This window comes from Phasianus colchicus, chromosome 2, assembly GCF_987193195.1.
Source record: "Phasianus colchicus chromosome 2, bPhaCol1.hap1.1, whole genome shotgun sequence".
Lineage (NCBI taxonomy): Eukaryota > Metazoa > Chordata > Aves > Galliformes > Phasianidae > Phasianus > Phasianus colchicus.
In genome coordinates, this window is record NC_143437.1 from 109,630,435 (window position 1) to 109,658,288 (window position 27,854).

Genomic DNA, 27,854 nt, shown 5'->3' on the forward strand with positions numbered 1-27,854 from the left:
GAGCAAAGGCAGAAGACTAACTTCTGATAATTACAGATGATTCATTGTGTTGAGGAGATAACCTAGCAATATTAAACATTGAAATACCCGTGATGAGTCACAAGTTGGGGACTCTTCTGCGTAATCGAATGTGTCTTTCCAAGTGAGACATCCAGCCTTCTAGGAAAACGTTCATGTAAGATGCCTGGCAGAAAAAATAAAAAGTAAAAAATAAAAGCAGTTTCCACCAAATCTTAAAGGCTTAGGAATCCAGCAGATCTGCTGAAACCTGGTGTTTCTGCATACCAGGAGTGCATCACCAAGCAGTGATAGCAGTGCGTCAGCCTCTGAGCCTTCGTTTCCCAAGCTTCACTTGGGAGGTGACTGAGACTCATTTCCAAAGCTTTCAGCAGGATGTTTTATCTAATGAGTTTGGTTGTGTGGGAACTTAAGCAGACCAATGATATGATAACATCTGCCACTTAACTGGGAAATGGTTCAGATTAATAAATTGAGCTTGGTAGCTCAACTGCTGCCAACTGCTATCAGAGGGAGAAATCAATGTATCAAAAACAAACAAACAAAAATGAAACAAAGCAAAAAAAAAAACCAACAAAAACACACACACACACACACAAAAAAAAAAAAAAAAAAAAAAAAAAAAAAAAAAAAACCTTAAGCTATGGAAATGGGAACAAGGCTCTGTCTGGATCAGAGACAGAGGGAACCTCACATGAGACTTGCACAGAGAGCTGTTGGTTGGCGTTGCACAGTCAGTGCAGGTGATCTGAATGGTGCCTCCGGGCACCAGAAAGCATTGAGCAGGGGGTGGGGGGGTTGCTTTCTTTTCTGAGTGTGTCTTTTAAAACAGCATTTCAAGGAACGTTTAGATGTTGTACTGAGGGACGTGTTTTGGTGGGGAAATATTAGTGGTAGCTGGACTGGATGATCTTGGATGTCTTTTCCAACCTTAGTGATTCCATGATTGCTGTGTCTGCTTTCACACTGTGAGTGGAAGGTTTTCACTTACACTCCTATTAGTGAGCCTTTAGCTGCTCTAATCAAGGTCCTACAAATACTGTCTTTGGGAATGGGGCTAAATGTATTCATAAAATTTTGCAGGAGGAGACATTAATCAGAGCAACTCTTTTCAAAAGGACTGCATTTAATTAAATTAATTATGTTTCTTTGTATTTAATTAATTCCATGCTTCGGGGTTTTCAGTGGATGCATTCAGAGGCCAGGAAGGTTTTTTTCCCACCTTTGATGAATAACTTGGCTGCTGATTTTTGGTGTTTATTTTTTCCCAGCTTTTCTCAGAATCATCAGAGATTGGCAGCAGTCTGACATGGGACATGAGGTCAGGTGTGCTGTTGCTTCCCACTCCATTTCTTCTTGCTCCTATGCTCAGGTTTATAGTTACAGGGCTGGGAAATTTTCCTTGTTAGTAGATCAGCAGTAATTTTATGCTTTACCTTAACTCTTCAGGAACTGTCAGCAGCCACTGTCCTGCAATTGCAGGTGCCAAAACCATTGGGGATGACTTCAGTCTCTGCTGGGCTCATCCCTTAAAATAGAATGGTTTTCAGCTTGCCCTGCCTTATTGAATAGCAGATCTGAATTTTTCACTGTATGCTGGGAAATGGGGCTGATGATATTTGAATCCTTGCACAGAAAGGACTTCTGAGGGACATCCTAGTTTTAGCATCTGTTACACCTCTACTTGAAGGGGAGTAGATGGGCTGATTTGGGTGATGTCTTCCAGCCCAACCTCCTTGAGATAGCTCAGCAAAAAGCTTGAAAATACTTTATTCTTGTAATTCTTGGTCAAAAAAGCTTTAATAAAAGGTAAACCAAACTAGTGACAGCCGCAGGTTTTAAGGAGAGTCTTACATAGGCCTGATTAAAAATAGAGTCTGTACTGATGCATTGTAAGCTTGCATTATAGTTTTTACTAAAGAAAATAGGGAAAACAAACCTAACCAAACAAACCATTAAAAGTGTGAGTTTACCATGTGCTCTGCCTGGCTGCTGTGCTCACAGCAGATCCCAGCTCTGGGACTAAGGCTGGAGGATTGGAAGATGGAACCTCCTCACTGAAGACTGTCCAGGTGATGGGGCTGCAATTAAGTGAAAGAGAACCAAGTGCCCAACTTGAAGAGGGATTTGTGGTGATGACAGTTAATTGGTGTTGAGACAAAGTATAGATCTAAAACCCAGGGAATGAAGCACAGCACAAAATAACTTGAAGTAAAGCGCCATATTGACAGCAGGGTTTAAGTGTTTGTTTTCTACCTCGTTTTTCCTGATGTTCACTAACACAGAAACCAATCCTTCAGAAATCCCCAGGGGAAAATTTAACTCCCAGGACCACCTTGAGCATGAAGAACAAAGGGTTTGGTGTGCAGAAAATCTTATAATCCTTCTGGGGCTGTACAGGACGGGGCTTGATTGAGCTTGGGGCAATGAAGACCAGAGCTGGGATCCTTAGGCTGAGCAAGGCACGTGCCTACTGCTACCCCAATGCCTGGGTCTCTCCTCCATCACCCTCAACCACAGCAGTTGCACAGGAATATCTTGCTCAAGCAGGTAACAGAGGTGTAAATGCCAATATTTAATTTTATTTTCAAGGAGTTACTTGTCCTGTTTTGGCCATTTTAGGTTTTCTTCTTGTCCAGTAAAATCCCGAGATCCTTACACTATTATTGACTTTTTTTTTTTTTTTTCCCAAAATTCTCCTTCCTTCAGGTACAAAGGGCTACAGAAATGCTCCTGAAATGCTCTTTGGTCCATTTCACCAGATACACTGTCTTTTGAAATCGGGCTATGACTGCGAATTAGCCCAGGGCTAATTGTGGGTACTGTGTTCTAGGGCTTGACATGAAGGCTGTGTCTCTTTGCCAGAAACACAATTGGGGAAGAGGGAAAACTGTTGATGTCAATGCACCACATCAGGTATGACGTGCTGCTTCCTTATCCAAAACAGGCATATCTGCAACCACTTCTGCTCAGCACACCTACAGTGCTTCTGATTGTCAAAAGCTCAAAGACGTAGATCAAAACCAAAAACATCATTTCTCTGGTCCAAGCAAATTTTCTGTAATAAAGTTAAGTACAAAGATTTCTTTGTGTCTGGGTTGAGAATCAGAATGAAATTCCTCCAAAATTAATTAACGCTGCAAAACTCATAGTTATTGCTCCCATGCAAAATGTCTACCCCTGAGCTACCTCCTCTAACACAGAGCAAACACAAGCACTAAAAAAACTCCTCAGAAATACAAGATTCCCTACTGCAAACACTTATCTGCTGGGGAAAGTATGAGAAAGACCAGACAGGAGATGACAAATGCCAGTCATGCCTTTGAGTGAGCTACTGGAAGGCAGTACTGCGTTGCAGTGGGGAACCCCACATCAGATCACACCAACACATGCTCTGGCTGCCCATCATCAGACAGACAGAGTGCGTACCAGAGCCAGGGGGAAGTTTGCTTCAGCAGCCTACAGCCCGTTACCCACAGCTTCAGCAACTGCTGCTCTCAGACTGCAGAAGGTTTTTGTTTGCTTGCTGCATTTAACTTTTTTCCAGTGAATTTTAAAGGGTAAAAAAAAAAAAAAAAAAAAAAAGTATATATAAAAATTCCTTTCTTTTAACAATGCTGTCTCCTTTTTTTAGATTTGCAGCTGAGGAAGGGTGTGTTCTAGGAAAAGAATGCCAGCTTCTTAGGAAAGCTTTTATTTCAAAAATTAAAAAAAGAAGAAAAGGAAAAGAAAAAACAAAAAAAAAGAATCCACAACAACAAATCAGAAACTAAACAGTAATGTCAGTCAATCTAAAAAAAAAAAAGATCATCAGATCCTTAAGTAAAAGCTACAGATAGAGTGAGCCAGACGCCAAACTGATTTTATTATGCCTCCACTTTAGCATAAATAGGCAACTGTCAAAATACAGCATCTTGTCATTCGACAAAGTGAAATTCCACTAAATTGAATCAAGTTGAACAGAGAGACGACTGTAGTTGAGACAGAGCTCTCCCTCCCCTCCTGACATTGTGGGCCTGCTTGGCAGAGCGCTCAGGTTTCAAATGAAAGAAATGTGTTGGAATAGAGCAAGTGATGAAAAAAATGTCCTCAACAGGAACTTCATTAATTAAAACCCAAGAGGCTGACAAGCCTTGAGCAAATGGGTTGCAGTGCTGGGGTGAGGGGTACGTACCGCTCAGAGCTACAAGCCAGGTTTATCCACTACCCGTATTATCAGGACTAGTGGAAGTTTATTCTGTAATTTAAACAGTACTCACTGTTGGAAAAGAAATGAAAAGAAACACAACATCAATAAGCTGAACACACTGCACTTCTGTTAACCTTAGGGCAGCTCTCACCATTTATAAAAACAGAGGTTATCAGGCTGAGGGCGTTACCTTGGTGCCCATCACCAGCGTATCTCAAACAGGCCAGCACCAGACTGCCTTCACAGCACTTCTCATGGGCTTGGAGACTTGTGGCATTAGCAAATCCACCTTGGATAGGACGAAGTCTTGCATGGTTTGTTCATTAATTTTGAAACTTTCTTAACTTTCTGGAGCTAGTTTTGACTTCAGGCTGGCCAAGAAGTTACGTCACTAGATGGGAACCAGTTAGGGGGGCTTTGAGGATCTTGCTTGCAATAGTAGAAGAGATGATTGTAAAGAAGGCTTTTCTGAATCATAGAATAAGACTCAGAATTGTTTGAGTTGGAAGAGACCCTTAAAGGCCAACTTGTCCCTCTCCGTGTAATGCACAGCTCAGAGCCCCATCCCCTGGAGCTGGGTGTCTCTGAGATCTGAAGATCAGATTTATCTTATCTTCTGTGGGACTTACAAAGACTTCATCCTCACATCCAACTTTTAGCATTGTTCTGCGCCCTCTTTAAGATGAATTTCTCCCAAAGCATCATCAATACATGAATGCAGATATCATAAGAAGTATTTCACGCATTAATGACACAAAGGGAGGTAGGAAGAGATGATCAGACAAGGAGACGAGATGAAAATCATTGAAGAAGATCAATAAAATAGGTGCTTGGATTTGAAATGGATCAGAGTGTATCTTCATGGAACCTGAAGCAAGAAGTAGAAGAGGGAGTGGGGGAAAGCCACATTCCTGGGCATTGCATAGCTGCATGAACCACAGAATAGGGCTCCCTCAGTAACCCTGATCATTTGTCATCTAATTTCAGCATGTGGTGATAATGAAATCTTTTGCGTGATAATGAAGGAGGGACAATCACGTTTTAAGGGAATACTAATTTGGTCCAGTGGCTGCTTGCCCTGCTTTCTAACAGTGGCAATCATCCGATAGAAAGGAACTGTCACTTCTGACTGGGACGTATGAAATAGAAGCTTTTCCCTGAAGGGAGTGAAGGGAGAGGGCAGGAGCTAGGGCTGCCACTTAGCTCACTGCGTGCCCCTTTGCAACAAAGCAAAATAAAAGATGAATAGACCTTGGTATGAATCTTCTGTTCCCCTGAGCACCCTTGGAATTCACATGAGCTACAGAAAGAAGTAAAAGATTTAAAGTAAAATCAAAATTGAAAAGGAAATTATATAACAAACCAGTCTGTTATCTTTCTGTTTCAACTTTGGTTTTAAATTGGGGTATTTCACACGTAGGAGGGAGAGTATTTTCAAACAAAAACCTCAACATCTGGAAATTTCATCTTTCATCGTAAACGAGACAGACCTTCCTTCCTTTCCTTCTGCTGATCAGTCCCAGCCAAAAGCCAGAGTCCAATGTCCATGCTCAATAATGTAGAGTCCCACAGAGCAAAGCATTACACATGCTGCATTGCTAAACAACTGGTAGTAATCAGGCTACTGAAATCATGGGAATGAAAGAAAAAGAGCTTGACCCATTTGCTAAAGGAAAAGGAGAATGTACCCAGAGCTTGTAAAAACAAGCAGAAAAAATGCAATTTATTTCTCTAAACAGAAATTGCTGACTTATAGCAAGCTCTCTTCAGGCCAAAGGAAATGCCCAGATGTCTCACTCAGGCTAATAGCACTTTTCCAGATATATTAATATCATAGGCTTTTACCATCATGAATAACCGTTCAGAAGGGCTTGACACAAAAGAGTTGGCCGTTGACTGTCTCCAACCAGCAGTTTGGGCCATGGATGAGTTTGGATCCTAATCCAGATCCCTACTGTGCTTATTAATGGGAATGAGAGCCTTAAAGATTGTAAATAGAAATATGACAAATTAATTGATTGATTATTATCACAAAATACAATGAAAGCAATAAAATATTCATCTGAATATATTTTCAGAGGACAATACACATGTACAAGAATGCCTTAGCCAACACAATATTAAGTCATAATCAAACAAAAATTATCGGAGCTTATAGCCAGGATACTGTGGATAATTTGAGCACAGTATTCAATGTTTTTTTCACTACTTTTCTGGCCTTACATTCACTGAATCAATTGATTTGGTAATACCCCCATTCCAGCATTGAGTAGCTGTGAAGCCACTGGTTGAATGCACAGTCAGCATGGTTACAGTGCTTTGGCAGAGTAGCTGAATTATGGAATTAATACTAGAAATGAGTTGCTTGGATCTAGTTTAAAAGATGATATAGGTTATGTATTAACTTGTGTATGTGATTCCTTAAATGAGCTGAAAAGGGTTTCAGCTGCTCTAGGAGGAGCTGTTGATGCTGTCAACCCGTGCAGATCTCTCCTTACCAAAATATGTGGAGCAAACTATTTATCAGTGTAAAAGCCTCGCCAAAAGAGAAATGAAGATCTTCCCAGTCTCTCACACTGAGCCTTTGAATTCAGGCTGTCTTCACAGAAATAATATTAAGCAATGTGAGGAGACTGCCTTATACTTATTCTCAGGCTTCTTTGAGGAGTGGCTGGCAAAAAAGATGGAAGGGAAACAGCAGAGAGAGGTGAAAGATAAAAGGAAAAGTTTGCAGTGAAATGTTCAGCTTATTTATCTGACTAAAGTTCACCATCTGTGTAGAGCTGTGTTGAGAGCCAAGGAATTTGCATGTTACAGCGAACCGTTTATGAAATACACAAATACATATATAAATATATTTATACTGCATTTTCTTGTAGCTGGGGATTTTACACTAGTAGAATACTGTAATTACACTGATGTTCATACCTTTACATCACTTACTTGCCACAAGGAATCAAAAAATTTCCAAAAATTCTTGAGATTTTGCAGACAGCTTTTTCAAGATCAGATGTAACATACTCTTCAGCATTCACTTCAAGCTTGCATATCACTTCCAAAATGGAACTTCTTTTGTTTGTTTGTTTGGGGGTTTTTTTGTTGTTTTTTTGTTTGTTTTTTAATAGGACCATCCAATGTGTATTAATATCAGCTCAGGAAGAACACCCATTACAGATGAAAATTTTGCAATTTGTTATTCAGAGTTACCTCTTTAATACAGCCAAATATTTCTGAAAAAGGAAGAATGAAATCCTCTGGAATGCCAGGACATGCTGGCACTCTCATGGGTTTTAGTGAAGAAATTCACTTTCTAATGTGGCTTTCCATGTGTGAAAGGCTCTGAATTTGAAGCTCAGGAGACACGAAGCAGAAGGCTCAGCTGATGCACTGCTGCTGACATCTTAGATTTGTGCAGGATGAAGACCTGGACCCATATGGTCTCTTGATAGCAGTGTGTGAACATAGGAACAAGAATCACAGAATGGTTTCAGTGTGTATATATGGAATGGAATGGAATGGAATGGAATGGAATGGAATGGAATGGAATGGAAAGGAATAGGGTTGGTAGGGACTTCTGGTCCTTCTACTCCTCCCCTGCCCAGCAGGTCCACCCAGCGCCATGCCCAGCACCATGGCCAGGGGCTGTTAGAGATCTCCAAGGAGACCCTCCAGCCTCTCTGAACAACCGTCTGATGGTCTGGCACATTTTTTAAGAGAAAGACTAAACTGCCAAGGAAGAAGCCAGAAAACAGCAGCGAGATTTACAGGAGAATGGGAGAATGTCTAGAAAACCTGGCCTTGGAGGAAAAACTGAAAGGACAGATTTTAAAAGTTAATGAACTTGCAACAAATCCTGGAGGTATCTTCCATATATTTCTGTATATTTTCTGCACATTTCTATTTGCACACTATCCCCAAGAAACTTGTTCTCCTTCTTACTTTTCAAAATATGCATGAATACCTCTTCCTTTGGCCCTTCTCAGGGATGGTTCCCAGGTACCCATGAAAGGTATCACTGGGCTCCTCTGAATTTGGGATCAGCCTTATCTTGGGCCTTCAGACAGCTCCCAACCTGTCAGCTAGCAGCTTGGGGCTCTCTGCAGCCAACTGCCTCACAGCTCCTGGATGAGGCGTTGGCTGTTCCCTGGCTGCTGTGTACAAAATAAGTGGAGTTTAGGCATCAACATGCAGATGATTCTCCACTCCGTAGAACAGTGTCTCCCCAGCTAAATTACAAGAACTGAACCTTGCCTTTAACTAAGATCACAGCAAGGCTACAAGCTGTGAATGCAGACTCTCTGTCTATTTCGTTCCAAGAAACTGCAACTGCTCATCTTCAGGGCCATTAATGTAATGATAACAAAGCACACACTTTCCTAAAGAGGGCTGTGTAGATAGCAGAGCTGAAATTGCATCTGTCTGAGCACACAATGCTTGCACACCCAGGCTCTGCCTCGGGTGTAACATTTGAAGAAGATCAGCCATTGACACTAACTGGCTATGACTAGTATCCCCCATCATCCCCCCTCCCTCCAAAAGAAGAAAGAATAAAGAAATAAATCATACAATACTTTTATGATGTAGCAAAAAAATAAAAAATAAAAGGCTTCTGATGCCTCAGTCGCATCTCAGACAAAGCACAAAAATTATGAGCCATAAAGTTATTCCATCGAGGCCTTCATTGGAAACACACACACGAACACAGAGTAATGCATACTTCGTGTGGATAAGGCAAGCAAATAAAGTTTATATTCTGACAATATTCATTTGTGTAAATATTTCATTTACTATGGAATTTTTGTTTTCTTCCCTTCTGGCTTTTTTTTTTTTTTTTTTTTTTTTAGTTATCCAAAATATTTTAGCAGGAATTAAAAAAAAAAATGAAATCACTGGGCGTCTCTTCTTCAGTGCCATAAACTTCAAGCAAATCTATCAATTTTCAAGGAAAATGCGTGCCTTCATCTGCTCTCAGTATTCCTAGCTGCATTCACTGCACAAATAACTGTTTAAAGAGGTGATAGTCCAAATATGTCATGTGAACATACACTCCAAACTGGGTAAATTTTGGATACTGCCATTTAAAAACTTATCTATGACTGACCAGTGAATTTGATATTTAAGAAGTAATCATGAATTTGGAATAAATTCAAGGAAAATACGAAAGATCCAAATGAGGTGGTAGAATTTCCTGGTTACATTTTTAAATGAATTATTAAGCAGCAGTCTGTAAGTAGCACAAGTAACTTGTATAAATGATTTCTCCTAGAAAAGAAGTCTCAGAACATCAACTACAATGAATCTTCTACCTTCTCAAACTTACAGTTCCATGAGAACAATTCAATTATCTGGTTGGTTTCTGAATGTTGTTTTCTTGGGGTTTTTTTTGTCAGATTGTGTGAACCATCAGTTACAGTCAATTACTAATGAAGGGAAGAGCTGTGACTTTGGGTGCCATGTACATCTACTCATCTAATAAACAGGCTATTAACATTCCTAACCCCACAATCACTAGGCAGTAACTCCAATGGCAAACTTCTATTTGAGGTGAAGAAACATTAGATCAAACCTCCAATTTGTTCTGATCATGATCAGCCCAGATAATGAAGCCAAACCGCAGCATACTTTAAAAAAACTGTTGAATGAATCATTGAAGAAGAAGAAAAAATAAGAATGAAGGGGAAATTTGGAGAGTGCGAGGCCTGCCCTGAAATACTGTCTTGTCACAAATGTTTCAAAAATAGCTGTCAATCCACCTTTGGGTAGATGTTTTTGCACACATGTATACATGCATACATACATTTTTGCACACGCATGCACACATCTTCATGCAGATAAATACTGTTATGGTGGATGCCTTTAAGCATCTCAAATTCCCACAGAATATCCAATTCTTTTTCTTGTTGTGCAAGCAGATTTCCCTGCCGTGTAAAGACCCACTGTCACACGGCTAGGATTTTTCACTTACTGGCTATTTGTTGACTGAAGATCATGAAATCTCAGGCACCAAGTGAACCCTGAGCCTGCCAGGGAAAATGAAGACTTTAAGACACATTCAGGAGTTCTTCATATCTCCTTGAACCTGAACTTTAGTTGGTCCGGACTTCAGACTTCAGGTTTTCTCTGGATTTATGATTGGAGCTGTTTTCAGTGTTGAGATGGGAACAAATGACAAGCACAATGGGAGGGATTGCTCTGCCCATCCTTGTAATCCCCTCTTTACAGGAGAGGTTCCAACATCTAAACAAAGCAAGTTGTTATTTATATGTAAGCAGGTTTCTGATTTTTCATGCTGCTTAGTTAAAACGTGTGCATATATGCAATCTGTAGTGGAACACATGAGAGAACTCGGAGGAGGAAGGATTGCAGTATCTGCCTGCTTTCTCAGAAAGCTTCCAGCTCAGCAAAAGGAATAGAAAGTGTTCCGATTAGAATACCACAGCTCTTTCTGATTCATTGCCTTGGAGAGGTAAGAGCAGCTTTGGCATGTGCTCCTGTTACGGTGTGCCAGCTATGGGAGAAGCCACACTGAGAAGCCTAGGGCAAAAATAAAATAAAGAATCCACCACAATAATTGCTTCTCATTACAGCAACTCAAATCCACAGACTGCGAAAGGTTAAGTTGCTGGTACAAAACCCCTGTAGGGTTTGTCATGTTGGTCCCATGTAAGCACAGTGCTCTACAGCTGGGTTTGTTCGATCTCCCCTTGCTGGTGCCTGGCCCTCTGCAGGTGGGGGGAGCATGGTGGAAGTGCGTTGGTGCCAACTGATTCCAGGAGCAGCCATCAATTTGGCTTCGGATATTTTCTGTTGTTCTGATTTTGGGGTTGGTTTTGTCTATTTGGCTTGGTGGGGTGTCTTTGTAGATCTTTGCCTCTCCACCAGAATTTTGCTTGCTCACAGAACATCATGGCCACCTTCCAAGGTAAAGGTCAGCTGTTCAGGACACGACAGCCACCAGGTCTGCCTACAACAGGGACACACAGAGCATACCCCAAAGTGTCCAGCACTGCCCGAACCTTGCCACAAAAGCAAATTTCTCAAGTGCTGCTGGTGCTTTTGAAACACCTTTATGTGCAATTAACTTGGGGAGCTCTACATCACAAGGTAGAATTGAAATCAAGGTTATAGCAATATCCAAAATACAGCTGCTGAAGCACGTTGCTGAAATTACCTTAGCTAGCATAAAAATAACTCTTTGAAAGGGTAGATAGTAGCAATACAAGGGGAAATGGTCTTAAGTTGAAGGAGTGCAGATTGAGGTTGGATGTCAGCGGGAAGTTCTTTCCTATGAGAGTGATGAGGTGCTGGAACAGCTGCCCAGAGAGGCTGTGGATGCCCCGTCCATCCCTGGAGGTGTTCAAGGCCAGGTTGGATGGGGCCCTGGGCAGCCTGGGCTGCTCTGAAATGTGGAGGTTGGTGGCCCTGCATTGGTGGGGGGTTGGAGCTTCATGATCCTTGAGGTCCCTTCCAACCCAAGCCATTCTGTGATTCTATGACTCTAAAAGTGCATGGGGACAACAGCACTGAATTTGCATTCGTAAAGGGCAAATGTCTGCTGTTACACTCATTAACAGATTTCCTTAAAAGGTAGTGAAATGGTTAACCCGGGCTACAGCTCCCTCTGAAACTGTGCATAACAGTGTAAAAATGTTGTTTTCTTTCTCTGTATCAGCTTGTGTCCTGATGAACTGCTATAAATTGTCCTGCAGCACTGATTCCAAGCAGTACAGTTAAGCTCATCTCAGATAAGAAGGCTCGTTGTTTGCAAAGATGTCATGGTTATAGCCACAGCAGTAATGTATACCAAGATGTGGGGATCTGAGCCTGCTCGTGTGAATCCTCGTGACCGCCACAGTGGGAAAACATCAGAGTGAAAGACGGGTCAGAAGATGTTGAGTTTGGAGTTAGGGATCTGAGTCTCCTCAGCTGACCTCCTGAAACCACTGCACCAAACTCCAAGGTGAAACAAATGCTCATCCCAAGCCATTTGGGCACAACCTGCACTGTTCTTCTCATGTTTTATAGTAATTGCTGAAAATATATGGGGTATTCCTTTAAAAGCCTTTAAGTGGATTCCATTTCCCAATGACAATTGGCTTTTCATTTCAGTACTCATCAATATGGCATGAGGGTACAAAAACAGTCTGGAAGCGAAGGTGATCTTTGAAAGCAATTGCTCTGCTAATGATGAAGACAAGAATTTCACAAACCTTTTTAATTAGAAGTATAAAAAGCTAAATACAACTAATAATGGCAATTGTGCTCCCACAAAATTATATAAAGTGAGTTCCTCTTCTTTAAAGGAAGCTGTAAAGAAATTTGTTCACTTGTTCTGTTCACTTGCATGAAGCTGTTAAATTTTCAGTTACACCCATTTAAGACTGTAATCCAATTTTACATGAAAGAAAGGAAAGAAGAAAATCAGTTAGATGGTTTGCTCTGACTGTGGAGCCTGGATCACCACTGCTTCCTATTCATTCTAAAACAAATCACAAACAATTACATTAAAAATCCTTTCATGAACCTCAAAGATAACTCGAGTCTCATTTATAGTGCTTTTTACTAAGGTGCATCTCCCAGTCAAACAGACTCAGTTTCATTAGTCAAGGCCTATACTCTCTCTAGCATCTCTGGCTGGTCTCTGGTTGTGGGCTGTGCCCACAGGTCCCCCTCCTGACCTCACCTCTTGTCCCTTCCCCGTGTCGGGTTCCCACGTGTGGGGTGACCCCTAGCTGCTTCTGGTTGAATTTCCCTCTTACCCAGTGCATCCTTTATACAGCCAGGGATAGTTTTGTTCCTCCTCTAATGCTGATGACCTACCCTGCACAGTGTGTTCCCTCATTCCTCTGATTATTTTTTCACTTTCTTTTCCCTCTTACGGTGGTTTTCTCTTTCATACTACACCTTATAGCATTGTTCTCCCATTGCACCACCAAATTCACCAGCCAAACGAAGGGTGATGGCACACTTTGGCTGCTGGTTGTCCTGCTGAGCAGAACTGCCTCCTTCCCTTGCCACCATGACCTGCAGCCTTTGCCTCACACCTATTGCTTTGGTACAAGATCATCACATGGAGAGCCACCAGGACCCACCGAGTCACTGGGGTGGCCCATGTGGAAGATGATAGCCCTTGGCAGACACAGGGCAAGCCAGCATAAGTTGTAGCTTTATTAACACAGGGATTGTATTTATACGTTTCCTTGTTGACCCTAGAGTTCAGGTCTCCCAGGGGCTAAGATACTATGACTAATAATAACACTAATCCCACGAATATCAGCAAGGGAATGTTTTTGATTACAATGCAGATGCTGGTGCTCACACACAGGGCTTTAAAATCTGCTTGCATTGTAATTTAAAAGAAATAGCTGTGCTGTGGAAGGCCCTTTGACCCATCTATGGTTGCTCCCAAAGTGATGTGAAATCCATCCTCTGCAGAAGAGCAGTGCAATGAGCCAATTAAACCCCCCAAGACCTACAAAGGGTGAGTTATGCCCAAAAAGCGCCTACATGTTATAAAAGCACATTGCTGCACAAAAGTACCTAACTGTGTAGCAGTCTCTTTGAACACAATATAAATGCTACTGTGGACCACAGGGGTTAATCCATTACAACAAGGCAATTAGATTTAGTGACTGTTTGGAAGATAAAAGCAGCAAGTCATAATCAATCCTGAGAACCCAGACATGATAAATTTCTATAATTTCCTCTTACTTCATAGATCTGAGTATGACAAAGCGAGTTAGGGTGGAGTGGTTACAGTCGCATGTCAGAAATGCAAGAGGAATTTTATTTTTATTAAACAAGTTACTTGCGAAAAAGGAGTCTTTCTCTCGCTGTCTTTCTGGAAATCCCATTCCAGATGGTGATACATTTAGCCCTCAAACATTTTGTAGATGCCTCTTGTCAAGCTTTGACAATCATCTTCCAGAGAGATGGGAAACAATTTTTTCCTGATTTTTCTACAGTCTCCGCAGCAGTGTGACAAACCATTTGAAAGGGCTGGAGGAGAATGATGGCTCTCTGGCATCCTCCAGCAACCTGTGTGTTGGCACAAGTGGGACACTTGATGTTGATGCCTGCTTGTCATGACTCCACTGACTTCACTGTGTGGTGCTACGCCTACAGAGTAAAAGATCTTGTTCTCAAAGGATACGTATGTCATAGGTAATGGCTTTAAGTTGTGCCAGGGGAGGTTCAGGATGGATATTAGGAGAAATTTCTTCTCAGAAGGAGTGGTGATGCAGTGGCACAGCTGCCCAGGGAGGTGGTGGGGTCACCATCTCTGGAGGTGTCCCAGAACAGAGGCGATGTGGCACTGAGGAATGTGATCAGTGGGCATGATAGGACGGGTTGGGGCAGGACTTGGTGATATGAGAGGTCTTTTCCAACCTTAATGACTCTAGGATTCGATAATTCTTTGACTTCAATCAAGGCAATGCCTTCAATATGCTGGTCTCTGTGCAGTCACTCCTCAAACTTTCCCTGGAGACTCAGCTAAGAGAAATGTCAATCCCAGCTGCAAGGCAATGCCCGTCTCCCAGTTGGGAGGAAAAGATCAGAGAAGGATTAAAGTCATAGAGAGAGATCACCAAGGGCTAAAATATCCCTTTATGGGTTAAACAAGGGAATCAGTGCCCTCTTCAAGTGCTTCTAAACACAGAGAGAGAACAAAGAATTTGTTTAGAAGATATTCTTAACATTTAGAAAGCTGAAGTTAGGTGAGATGAATCACACTCGTTAAGTCTGGTGGAGGTAATAGAAGTTCAGGTACTTGGAATGGTCTGGTTCCCCCATCATCTCACTAATGTAGTGCTCCTCTGTTTTCACGTGTCCAGAAGAAAGCCTGGAAGTGAATAGGCTTAGGCAGGATCCAGGCACTGGCCTTTCACAGAGGTGTAAGTTCTGAAACACCGCATAGGAGTTCTCAGGAATAATTTCACTGGCTGGTCAACTCTATGCGTTCCTAGAAGAATCCAACAAGTTTCTTTTTCAGTGAGCACCGAGCTCTGCACTGCAGTAGAGCGCTAACCAAAGAGGTGACACAACTCTTAGAGTAAACTGACCCCCGCTGCTCCCTGCCTGCCCATCAGGTCCATGAGGTGTGCCTGCTGGTGGCACTTGGGCCAGGAGAGCTGGGCTGGGACAGCTCGTTTGCTGGGTGTTAATTCAGCACCTTGAGGGACACAGAACCCCCTGTGTGCCAGCTGGCCTGCGTATCTGTGGTGATGTGACCAGCTGACTTCAATGCAGGCATTCCTCTTCTGCCTGCAATTTATCGAGGCTTTCAGCATTTTTTCTTGTTAGTATAAGAATATGCGAGGAGGAGGAACATGGTAGCAATTAAGTGCAGCCATGAATTTTATGAACAGTTTGCTGGAAACCACATTAATGACTTCATCAAGGCTATATGCACACATCAGCCCAGCAATATTTACTTTTTAAAATAAATTCAGTGCGCAGGAAGGATTCCCAGCTAACAGTCCCGAGGGCTGAAGCCCTCTCCTAACCACAGAAAAGATATAGTGAAAGCAGTGGTGGGACATACCTCACCACATTGCCATGCACGTATGGGCCTCAAGCCTATTTCAGAGGAGTCACCTCTAAACTGGCAGAAGAACTCAGTATAGTACATCCTTCACTGCTTATCTGGATCTGGAAGAGGTTCCAGTTCAGTCTGGTATTAATAGCATCTTTAGTGCTACAGTAAACCAGAGACTGATTTGGCTCTGGGCAGCCCGGTTTGGTGGCTGCTGACCCTGCCCAAAGCAGGGGGGTTGAAACTAGATGGTCCTTTTCAACCCAGGCCATTCTATGATTCTATGATGATTCTATGATTCTCTTCCAAACTGCAGCAGAAGAAATCAGATGACAGCTCCCCAAGACTCATCACCATTTTGATGACTTTTGGAATAAATTTTCCATAGATATCTCTACATTTATTCTACTGTCATGACTTTGATTCCCTTCTTAAGTCTCTCCTTTGCCGTGTTTTCTTTCCAAAGATGACCAAGCCGAAAAAGAAGTTCTTGAAAAAAATATCTCAATCTCAATCCAATTCCCTGTAGAGAAGCAATAGCTCAGTGTCTTTTACTCCGTGGTATCTGTTGACTCTCACCCGTCTGGTGGCTCACGGTCAGCTCCAACCACCAGGATGATTTACGGCAGCCCTCAGCCACCAGACACCTCCTGCTGCACCAGGACACCTGAGAGGTGGGCAGTGCCAGACTGCTCTGATGAATAGTTGGCATTTGAATGCAGAAAGGTTGGATGGCTCTGGCATAGACTTTTGGCTTTTTAATGGAAGGAGCCACTTTTAATGGAGTCTATGCAGAAAACACAGTGAGGTCCAGGTCTCCTGCAACAACAACAACAACAGTTTCAGACAACCCCAACCACAAAATTCATATCCAATTCAGGATTTGAACAGCCATAAATTTTGCTCCTCGTTATGAAATTCAGGTCAGATTCTCATTGCAAATGATTTCTAGGGCCAGATTCATAACTGGACGCAGGCCATTCTCTGCTAGGAACTGAATCACTGCACATAGAAAACTGGAAAATTCTCAAATGAAAAGAAAAATGCTGAAAAAAAGTTAATTGAGAAGCCTTGCAGCAAAAGGCCATTACCTAGGTACTCTTGTTCATAGAACTTAAGGCTGCCTAGCCCTAATTTGTCACACTGTATGTACCAGTGGTGGTGAAATTAAGCATGTACTGTTTTTGCATGGCTATTACTTCATGTGAAGCCATAATAGATAAAAGGAAAAAACAAGTTTTCCTTTCTCCTTCCTCATGCCACTGACCACAGCATTTCAAGCCTGACAAAGAAAGTGGCAAGGAGGCTATTTCAAACCTGAAATGAAAAAGCATTTTAACAGTCTGAGTGCTGAGTCTTGAAATTCACCACTTTTAGATAAGATTAATAAATGTACTCAAGAGCCTGAACTAATTGATTTGTGAGCACACTTATCACCTGCACGGTAAAAAATTATTTCTTCTGTTTAAGTAAACTTTGGCGTATTTCAGTTTGTGTTCTCTGCCTTTTCTTCTTCCACTGGGATCCACTGAGATGAGCCTTGCTCCATCTTCTTTTCCCCTCCAGTCAAGCATACACACTGATAAGATGGGGTTGGACTCGATGATCTCTGGAGGTCCCTTCCAACCCCTACGATTCTGTGATTCTGTGATTCTGTGAAGATCACCCTGAGCCTTGTCTCCACCAGAACAAACAACCCCAGGTCTCCACATCATGTCCATGTCCAGCACTGGCCCCAGATCTCCAGCTATGCCTCATCAGTGCTGAGCAGAGGGGAAGGTTCACATTGACTGACCTCCTAGCAACACTTCTCCTAGTGCAGCTGGGATTTCCACAGGAGAATACTGCTTGCTCATAGTTGGTTTCATGGCCACCACCCCTGGTCTCTCTTCTGCAAAGACACTTTTAAGACAGTTGGTCCCCAGCCTATACCAGTGCTATGGGCTGTTCCAAGGGTCAGGACTTGGCATTTCCCTTTGATGAACTCAGTGAGGTTCCTGCCATCCCATTTCTGCAGCCTCTTGAGGTTCATCTAACTGGCAGTACATCCATTTGATCTATCAACTCCGCTTGCTTTTGTATAATCTGCAAACTTTATGAGGGTCTACTCTGTCTCATTATCCATACCATTATCACAGAATCATTAGGGTTGGGATAGATCTCCGAGCCCAACCCCACCATGCCCACTGCCCACATCCCTCAGTGCCACATCTCCACAGTTCTGGGACACCTCCAGGGAAGGGACGGGACCCACACCACACTTTGGGCAGCTGTGCCACTGCCTGACCACTCTTTCTACGAAGCAATTGTTCCTAATTCTAATCCTGGTGCAACTTAAGGCCATTACTTCTCATCCTTAATATTAACGTAGGTATTAAATGCCATGGCTCCCTATGTAAACCTCCAAGCCACCATTGACTGGCATCCAAATGGATGTTGAGCCACTGATGACAGCATTTCAAGCCTAACATATTATACACATAGCATTCTTTTCTCACCTGGATTCTCTATCGTGTGCTCCTTTAGACATTTACACATATACATAAGTGGCTGGCATTAAAACTGTATATAGTTCCAATCATTCTGTCTGTGTGAACCTGCACAGGATCCGAACACTGAGGATAACCTCCTTGGATCTAAACAAGAAATGTACATCTAACCTCAGAATGCTGAGCATCTCAGAAACATAGCTGAGAATTATGGACTTCAGGAAACTTTATGGGGAGAAAGATCAGGAATGGAAACTATGAATATTTCAGTGTGTCCTTGTTGTTTTTTTAATGTAAATTTCACTGAGGCCAATCTCATCGGTCCATGCTTTTTTTAAACATTTCCATACCTCCCGAAGTATCTATGGTATGTTAATAGCCAGCTTTTATGCAGCGCAAGCAAAACTACGCCCGTTAAAGTTATCGGAATTCCTGCTTTGCAAAAACTGTCACCTTACCAAGGTTTTGCACTTAGTTTTATTGAGAAACAAGGTTTCTTTCTGCATCTTTTCTGAATTAAGAAAGGAAGGGCAAAGGTGGGCAATGAAACGTGCTGTGAAACATAGTTATATATGAGGAACCATGCATGTAATGTGTATTTTCATAATGTTCCCAGCAGCAGCTGAACTTCCACTTCATAAGAGCTTTTACATTTCTTTTTTTTTTTTTTTTTTTATGGAAGGGAAGATTTCCAGCACTTCAGTGTTAAGTTTCCATATCATGCTTTTGCTGGAAATGTCCTCTTTCCATACAGTACCTCTGAGTCATGCCTCAATGGGAACGCTGACTATAATCTCCTCTTGACATTAAGATGTTGCTGAGCGACTGGAGGATATTTCAAGCACTGGAATTCATGTTCAGCCACATGTTTGGGCTGACAACCAGTCAAACCTTGCTAGAGCAATATTTTTCTATGTCGTTAGTTTTCATACCAAACAAGGTCTGTAGTAACTGGATGCCTCGATTGAGCAAAACTGTTTACAAGAAATAAATCATTCCTGGCATTAAGAAAACACAAGGCCTGTGATTCGCAAGCACAGCATCATTCAGATCTTTATTTCTCATAAACCTAACCCCTAAGCATGTGTATTCTCATACACTGTGACTTACGCTTTGAGTTGTGGTCAGTGCATTTCCACAACCCCTTATTATCCTTCTTACCTAATCTTGTAGCCATATTTAGCTGCAAATGCATAAGCCAACATATCACACCTCTTCCTCTCTCTCTCTCAAAAAAAAAAAAGGGGGGGGTGGGGGATGGGAGGAAGGGAAAAAAAATTCAGCTGAAGACCTGGCTCAAGGTAGGCATTTGCTTCACACTAAACCTTAATTCTAATGCAAAACTCCCAGTGATGCCTGAGGACCAAACTTCGGCTCTGAGAATTGCATTTGGCTTGTGCAAACCATGGGTGAGATGGAGTTTCAGGTCCTCTTTCTACTGACCTGCAGAGGATATGAGCTATTACAGCTTCTAGCCTGACTTTCCACTCTGCAGGTCCCAGAGTTGCACCATGACGTGTCAGGTAGGCAGAGGCACATCCACCACTGGGCTTGTCAACCGTTGGTGCTACAGATGAGCAGAGAGGTGTGCAGTCCCTCGTGGCTAGAAGCTTGGGTTTTCAGACACATTTCAGAAAACATGGTGGTCTTTCCATTGCATTTATGGAGCAGCAGCCTGTTTTGCAAGCCTTGGAAGGCATCTGCCATAGGCAGAGAGCCCTGAGCAAACCATTTGGAAGCAAAAAAGGAAATGGGCCCCAGCACCTTGCTTGCTTCCCTCTCTGGTGCAGAAACATTTAAGTAGAGTGCCGGAGCAGAACTGGCTGTCTGCTTCAAAGCCACAAGATGACATCTCTGCTCTGTCCATGGACATCAAACTGTCCAAACTACAGTGACTGCATACAGCTGCAAAGCCATGCACATCCCCCTGCCCTGTAAGGAAGGATCAGACCCTGCTGGACAGGCTTCACAGATTGATACTCTTTGGAATAGATTTTTTTTTCTAGATGCAAGTTTCTTATCTCAAATAAAACTGATATTCAGCTCTCTGTATGATGTATGTAGAAGTTAGTTCCTCTTTTATAACATGAGGAAAACAGCACTTGCATTTTAATGCTTGTAATCTCATCTCTCCAGACAGCTATCTCATAGCACCAGAGCCTACTTCTTCCTCTCTTACTGTACAACATGTAGCTTAAGAAGACCTTGATTTTTGACTCAGACATCTCATTTCCTCACCGTAGTTAAAAACAAAAGTTATTTTGAGAGCTTAATTAAGTTCCCACGCTTCAGAATTTCACATTTTTTTTTCTGATTTAGGTAGCAGCAAATGGGTCCAGAAGCAGAAAGTTACTGCTCAAATATGAAGCGTCTTACTTAAACTGTGTTTGTTATTTGGTCCACTGTTTTATGTGCGCTGCCTCTGTATTGACACAGGCTACCAAATATCTTAGAGGTCCTCAGTCCATTTTTCTTACCCCATAGATGTTTTTTGTAATCAACAGATTTTTTTCCTAGCTTTTGATTGAAATTATTATGAAAACCCTCCTTTCCGCAGACAAAAGAACATTTGTCAGTCAATTTCATTAACATAGGGGGAGAAATTTTAGTCACTATAGGGATAATTACCAACCAGATACAAGAACTGGGACACAAGAACTATATTCTCTACCATTTTTGGTTCCTTAGGTAATTTTAACCTACTTGCTATTCTTGCTCTCCTGGCAATTGCTATTTAAAGATCCAAGTTACCAGAGATGTCAAGGGATCCCAGTCATGGAAGCACAGAGAAGTTGGGTTAGAAGGGACCCTAAGGCCCCCAGCCTTCCCCTGCTGTGGGCTGTGTACCCCCAGCCCAGGCTGCCCACGGCCCATCCATGGCCTCGGGCACCACAGCTCTGGGCAGCACTGCCAGGGTCTCATCACTTCTGAGGACAGAATGTATTCCTTAGTATCTGACCTAAATCTCCATCCTTTTCGTTTAAAGCCACTCCATGCTGTCCCATCACTATCAGACCATGTAAAAAGTCACTCCCCCTCCTGCTTATGAGCTCCTCCTCCCTGGAAGGCCGCAGTGAGGCCTCCCCACAGCCTTCCCTTCTCCAAGCTGAACACCCCCAGCTCCTCAGCCTTTCTCCATACAGAGGTGCTCCAGCCCTCTCAGCATCCTCCTGGCCCTCCTCTGGCCCCGCTCCCACAGCCCCACATCCCTGCTGTGCTGGTGGTCCCAGGCCTGGACGCAGCACTGCGGCCTTACAAGGGGCAGAGCACAGGGGACAGTCCTCCCTGCCCACTGCCACCCCTCTGCTGATGGAGCCCAGGGTGCAGTTGTCCTTCTGAGCTGCAAGGTCACACTGCTGGCACATGTGCAGATTCTCACCCACCAGGAACCCCAGAACAGCAACATTTATAAAAAATAATTAAACGGGACGAGGCCCCTTTTGCTGGTCCTGGGCAAATGGAGCAAATTATATCTGTACCTTCTTCTTCCTCATTCCCAAAGACCCTCAGAAGTCCTGCTTTGCTTATCAGGAACACCACGCAGAGGCTGGACACTCCAAACCAGGTGAGGACATGGGCATTCATGCCAACCACTCTGGAGAGCACTTCTGATTACACAGTTCTATACCAGGCTGTTAACAACTTCATTTTCTCATCTTTATTATTTAGGAGGAAGTTTTTCAGCCAGAGGGTGGTGAGGCACTGGAACAGGTTGCCCAAGGAGGCTGTGGATGCCCCATCCCTGCAGGCATTCAGGGCCAGGCTGGATGTGGCTCTGGGCAGCCTGGGCTGCTGGTTGGCGACCTGCACATAGCAGGGGGTTGGAACTGGATGAGCACTGTGGGCCTTTGCAACCCAGGCATTCTATGATATTCATAAATACTCTTTATGGTTAGAATCTCAAGCAAGAGCTCTGTAATAGTTCCACAAAGCAGTGCCTATCTATTTTGCAAAACACTATTTAAGAGAGCTGACCACCTGATCCAATATCTGTGGTTTGGTGCATCTGACAAGGCTGATTTTGCATGCAAATGTGTAGCAGCATTTAATTTTTAGCTTTGGGGAACTTGTTCTTAGCTATACTATTAAATGAAATATAAGCTTCCTATATATTAAGAAAGCTAACCCTATGGAAAGTCATATTTTGTATACTTTATGTTGACTATCCCTTGTGCACTGCTTTGTGCAGACCCAGAATAATTCACTTTTGAGACAGTGGTGAATAACACTATTCCAGATCCTCTCCCTGCTGCACTCCCTGCATAGGAGTGCTTTTCATCTTGGTGGGCAGATTTCAAGGCTTGGTGGCAAGTACAGAAGGTGCATCTCATGGGACTCATGACGGAAAACTCTATGCCTATCAAGTGCTTTAAGATGTCTTTGAAGTCTCAGCTGTGAATAATCATAATTTTTCCACAAAATTGACATAAATTCTATGGTGATTATACTACGTTCACCTTAACTGTGGATCCAGAGGTACAAAGCTGTGGCAGAGAGTGGCAAGTACGCTCGTGAAATTGGATAACTCACAGCATAATTTGTAAAATTGGAGAACATGTTTGGTCATTGGATGAAATTGGAACAGCTTAACTTTGTGTCATCAGTTCTAATAATGTTAATAACATTTTCTCCTAGATGGCCATTTTTGCCAATAATCTTCAAAGTGTTTTACAAAGCTGACAAGTATTATTAAGTCTAGTATATAGGATAATGATCTGAGGCACAGTGAAGTGAAATATCATAGAATCACTTGAGGTGAAAGGGACCCTTAAAGGCCACCAGTCCCACTCCCTGCAATGCACAGGGACACCCACAGATCCATCAGTGCACAGAGCCCCATCTCCTGATCTTGGGCATCACCAGCAGCGGGGCACCCACCACCCCTTTCAGCAACCTGTGCTGGTGCCTCACTAATCTTATTATAGAAAACAAAAACACATATTTCTCATATCTAAATCTCCCTCCTTTCATCTGAAGCCATTTCCCCTTGTCCTGTCACAGGAGATCCTGCTAAAGAGTCTGTGTCCTTCCTTCTTCTATCCCCCCCCCACCTTCCTTCTTCTATTCCCCCTCAGATACTGGAGGCCACTATCAAGACTTCCCTGAGCCTTCTTCAGGCTGAAGAAACCCAACTCTCTCAGCTCCTCCACATACAAGTGTTCCATTCCTTGGATCATTTTTACAACTCTCCTCTGAACACGCTGCAGCAGGTCCACGTCTCTCCTGTACTGAGGACTCCACATCTGGATGCAGTCCTCCAGGTGAGGCCTCACCAGTGCAGAGCAGAGAGGCAGGATCACCTCCCTCACACTGCTGGCCACATTGCTTTGGATGCAGCCCAGGATAAGTTTGGCTTCCTGGCCTGCAAGGGTACAATGCTGGCTCACATCCAGTTTCCCGTCCACCACTATCCCCAGGTCTTCTCAGCAGGGCTGTGCTCAATCCTTTCATCCTCCAGCTTGTATTGGTAGTGGATGTTGCCTTGACCCAGGTGCAGATCTTGCACCTGGATTTGTTGAACCCCATGAGGTTCACCTGGCCCCACTGCTCAGCCTGTCTAGGTCTGTCTCAATGGCGTGCCATCCCTCAGGCATGTCAACTGCCCCACACAGCTTGGTGTCATCTGCAGACTGCTGAGGGTGAACTCTACCCCACATTGTTGGTGTCACTGATGAAGATATTGAAAAGCACACGTTCTAGTACTGACCCTTGAGGGACACCCCTTGTCACTCCCTAATCTCCATTTAGACATTGAGCTGTTAACCACCATTCTCTGGATATGACATTGTAACCAGTTCTCACCTGTTGAGTGGTCCATACAAACTGTATCTTAACCATTTAGAAAGAAGAACGTTATGCCTGTGTCAAAGGCCTTGCTGAATTCTAGATAACATCACTGCTCTTTTCTTGTCCACTGACTTGTCGCATCATCATATAAAGGCACTAGTTTGGTCAGGCAGGACCTCCCCTTGGTGAGCCATGCTGGTTGTCTTCTATCACCTCCTTGTCTTCCACATGCCTTAGCACAGCTTCCAGGAAGATCTATACCATGAATTTTGCCAGCACAGAAGTGAGGCTAGCATCGCTCCCCATTCCCACCTTCTAGACCACCTGCTCAAAGACTGCATGAAGACTGAGACAAAAAAAGTAGTTGAGTACAACAGCCTTCTCCTCATCTGTTGTTACCAGACTGCCCGTGTTGCTCACTGGAAGGAAAGCTCTCTCTCAGACTTTGCTTTTTTGGTTTACTTACCTGAAGAATCTGTTCTTGTTCTTCCTTGCACCCTTTGCCAAGTCCAGTTTCAGCCATGCCTTTGCCTTCCTAGCTCTGTCCCTACACAGCCCAGCAGCATCCCTATACTTCTCTGCCTCTGCTGCCTGCAGGATCACGTCAGGACTCACAGTCACAGTTTTGCACATCATCATGTACACCAGACTGCTTTGTCTTACTCTGTCATTAGATTCCTGATTACAAGAAATCCAAATTCTGGAGGAACAAATTCTGAATTCTTGCCTTTTTGTTTTTGTTTGTGGTTTTTTGATTTTTGGTTTTTATTTTTTTGTTTTACCCCAAGTCCTTTTTAATATTGCCTATATGATAACTATTTATTAAATACATGCTGGTTACTGCAAAAATAATTTGACTTTATTGAATTTCTTTTCTTTTTTTTTTTTTTTTTTTTACTTCTAAAATCCTCTGAGAAAGCCATTTTCAGGTGATTCAGACGAAGAGAAAGCAGGATGTAGCAATATCATTTGTGATGTCAATTTGTCTTCACTAAACTTCTGATTGTCTAAAGAACTGCTGCTCTTTACAGATAATCAAATAAGAGAACCCTACACATTTACAAAAAAAAAAAAAAAAAGGAAAAGAAAACAACCTTTGACAAATAAATTAACAAAAGCAATTAGCAGGTATTAATCATTCAACCAACTCTACTGTTTCCCTCAAGTTCAAGAATCGCTTTCACCCCCTCACATCGCTGCAAGTAGGAACAGAGCCAGCTATACTGCATTTAAACACACAAAGTCTCTCTCCTCCCTTTCCCAACAAGGAGACACACAAAACATTTCCAAAGCAAATTATAATAGAACCAACCACAGGAACGTCCTGCCATTTCACAGTGGCTTATACCCAGCCAGTCTCATTGTTTTCCCAATGGAGCACAGCAGAAGAGTCCCAGCACATTGCACTCCAACCTCAACCCTGTCAGCCCTTTCTAGCCTCAGGAATCTCAGGGTAATTTATGGCCAGCTGCCTCTGTGGCCATCTAGGTAATTAGCAGTGTACTGGAGGGGTCTTGCTGAAGGGTGACAGCTGTGAACTTTGAATTACCCTTGATTGCTGACACACGAATCTCTTGGCATGCTTGCTACCCAATTTCTGAGTGGGAACGTCCTCCATCTTAGAAACATGCTTCTGGAAATCTAGCTGGACTACGCTGGCAATTGCTCTTTCTTTTTGATGGCCTGGTTTTCTCTAGAGCTTTTAAGACCATTCTCTCGGTATTATTAAAAGTGGTTTCCATCTCAAAATGTCCCATCTTTAACAATATCCTTCATTCAGCTCACCTGCATTGCACACCTGTTGGGGATTAGCAGAGATCAGAAGGGAAAGGCAAGAGCCAAAGAAGGTCTTGGGTACTGAAACTGTCCTTGCTATCCCTCTAGGACCCTGTGAAATCCAGATCTGTGCTTTGCCTGCTGCCTAACCTTACAGATGGCTTCAAAGCTATTTTCCCTAAATTTGCCCAAACTCTTAGTTCCTGCCACTGTCAAGAAGCAAAGAGTCTAAACCATGCATCACCCTTTTAATCTCCTTTTAAGTGTATTAATGCTAGGTATATAGTATATACCTGTAAATATATGCCCCTACCCAGAATATGCTTATCATATTCTGATTAAGGAAAGATTAAGGAAACTGTAGCCCTCCCTCTACACCACACATATGCTCTTTGTCAGCACTGGGAAGCTGGCAGGAGCATAAACCCTCACCTGGAGAACTGTGAGCCCATAGATCTGTACTGTTATTTACAGGGCATTCTCCAATAGCCTATTCATGGTTTTCATACACTTGCCTGCAGTAAAGGAAGCCGGTACTTCCTCCCACTATGACACTCTTTTTATATCTCTTCATAACTTGTCAATTTAACCAAATTTTATAAACATTGTTCACTTGTTCCCAAAACAGAGCCCAAGTAAAAAAATCCATTGTTGTACAGTATAAAGCACAACAAAACCTGAATAGGTGTTTCATTAAAAGTTTCTACTATCCCCCTTCTCTGGAGCAGAGATTTGGAATTCAGTAAGGGGCTTACCCTAATGTCAGAGACATGCCTTTTCCTGAGAAAAACCTTCCCTGGTGAAATTACCCAGTGAAATTATCCTATGAAATGAGCTTTTGGGAACTCTGAGGTCACACACGCTCCACAGAGACTTTTTTTTCTTTTCTTTTTCTTTTTTTTTTCTTTTTTTTCTTTTTTCAAGTTTAACAGCTTTGGAGTTTCCTCCAGCCCTGAGCCAAAAAAGAGTTTCCAGCTAATTTGCTGCTCTTGGCTGTTGAAGGTGTGCTGGTAGTGCTGGGAGATGGGAGACACATTTCTGATGTGCTCCCATTGCTCCTCCTGCTGGAGCTGGACTGTATGAGGGAGGCTGGGCAGGTGGGAGGTGGGTGAGAGCAAGGGCAAAGCAAAAGCCTGCTGGAGCATGGGTCAAACCGGGTCATCACCACGGGGTCCCGTATGAATGCTTTCCCCACTGTTACAGGAGTTGTCAAATGAACTAGTTTTTAAATGAAAAATGAACATTCTGTGCTGGCTTTGCAGCTGAAAGAGAAGAAATAACCAGAAGATGAGGGATATAAGCACAAGTATCAAAAGTGGAATCACAGCCAGAAAGCAAATGCGGCCTGTTACATCACTGCTGCCTCCTCCTCCTCCCCTCGTCCTGTCACACAGACCCTGATAAGAGTCCTTCTCCTCTCCAGCAGCACAGCCCCAGCTCTCAGCCTGCCCTGGCAGGGCGCTGCTCCATCCCTCGGATCATTTCTATGTACCACATCCTCACACCAGGCAAGGTACTGCCATGCAACAGATCCCAGCTCCATACATTTCTCACTCACCCCCAAGACTAATTAACCTGAGCACCCAGCAAGATCCAGATCACATGGAAGGGATAGATATGATCATTTTATTCCAGGCATTATAGTGAGCCTTCATAGAATCATAGAACCATAGAAAGGCTTGGATTGGAAGGGACCTCGAAGATCATCGAGTTCCAACCTCCCTGCCAGGCTGGCCTTTCTGTACATGGAAAGAAAAGCGAGGTTGCAAAGGCCATTAAACTTTTCCTAATTTCTCACTGGGCGTTGAGACCTAAAGTTTTGGAAGCACAGGGGCTGTATGTGCACGCTTATGTATGTAATAAACGTGTTTTTTTTTCCCAGCTAATTTGTGTCTGGGTTAACACAGACATCAAACTGTCTGGTGTGAAAACACACAACTATTAGATTAAAATTCAGTCAGAAACTGCTATTTTTTCTACCACAAATAGGAAAACAAGGCGAGTTTCATGAATTTGGTTGCTCAATGACCTAATAGAGATTTTTCAAACCTCAGTGGTG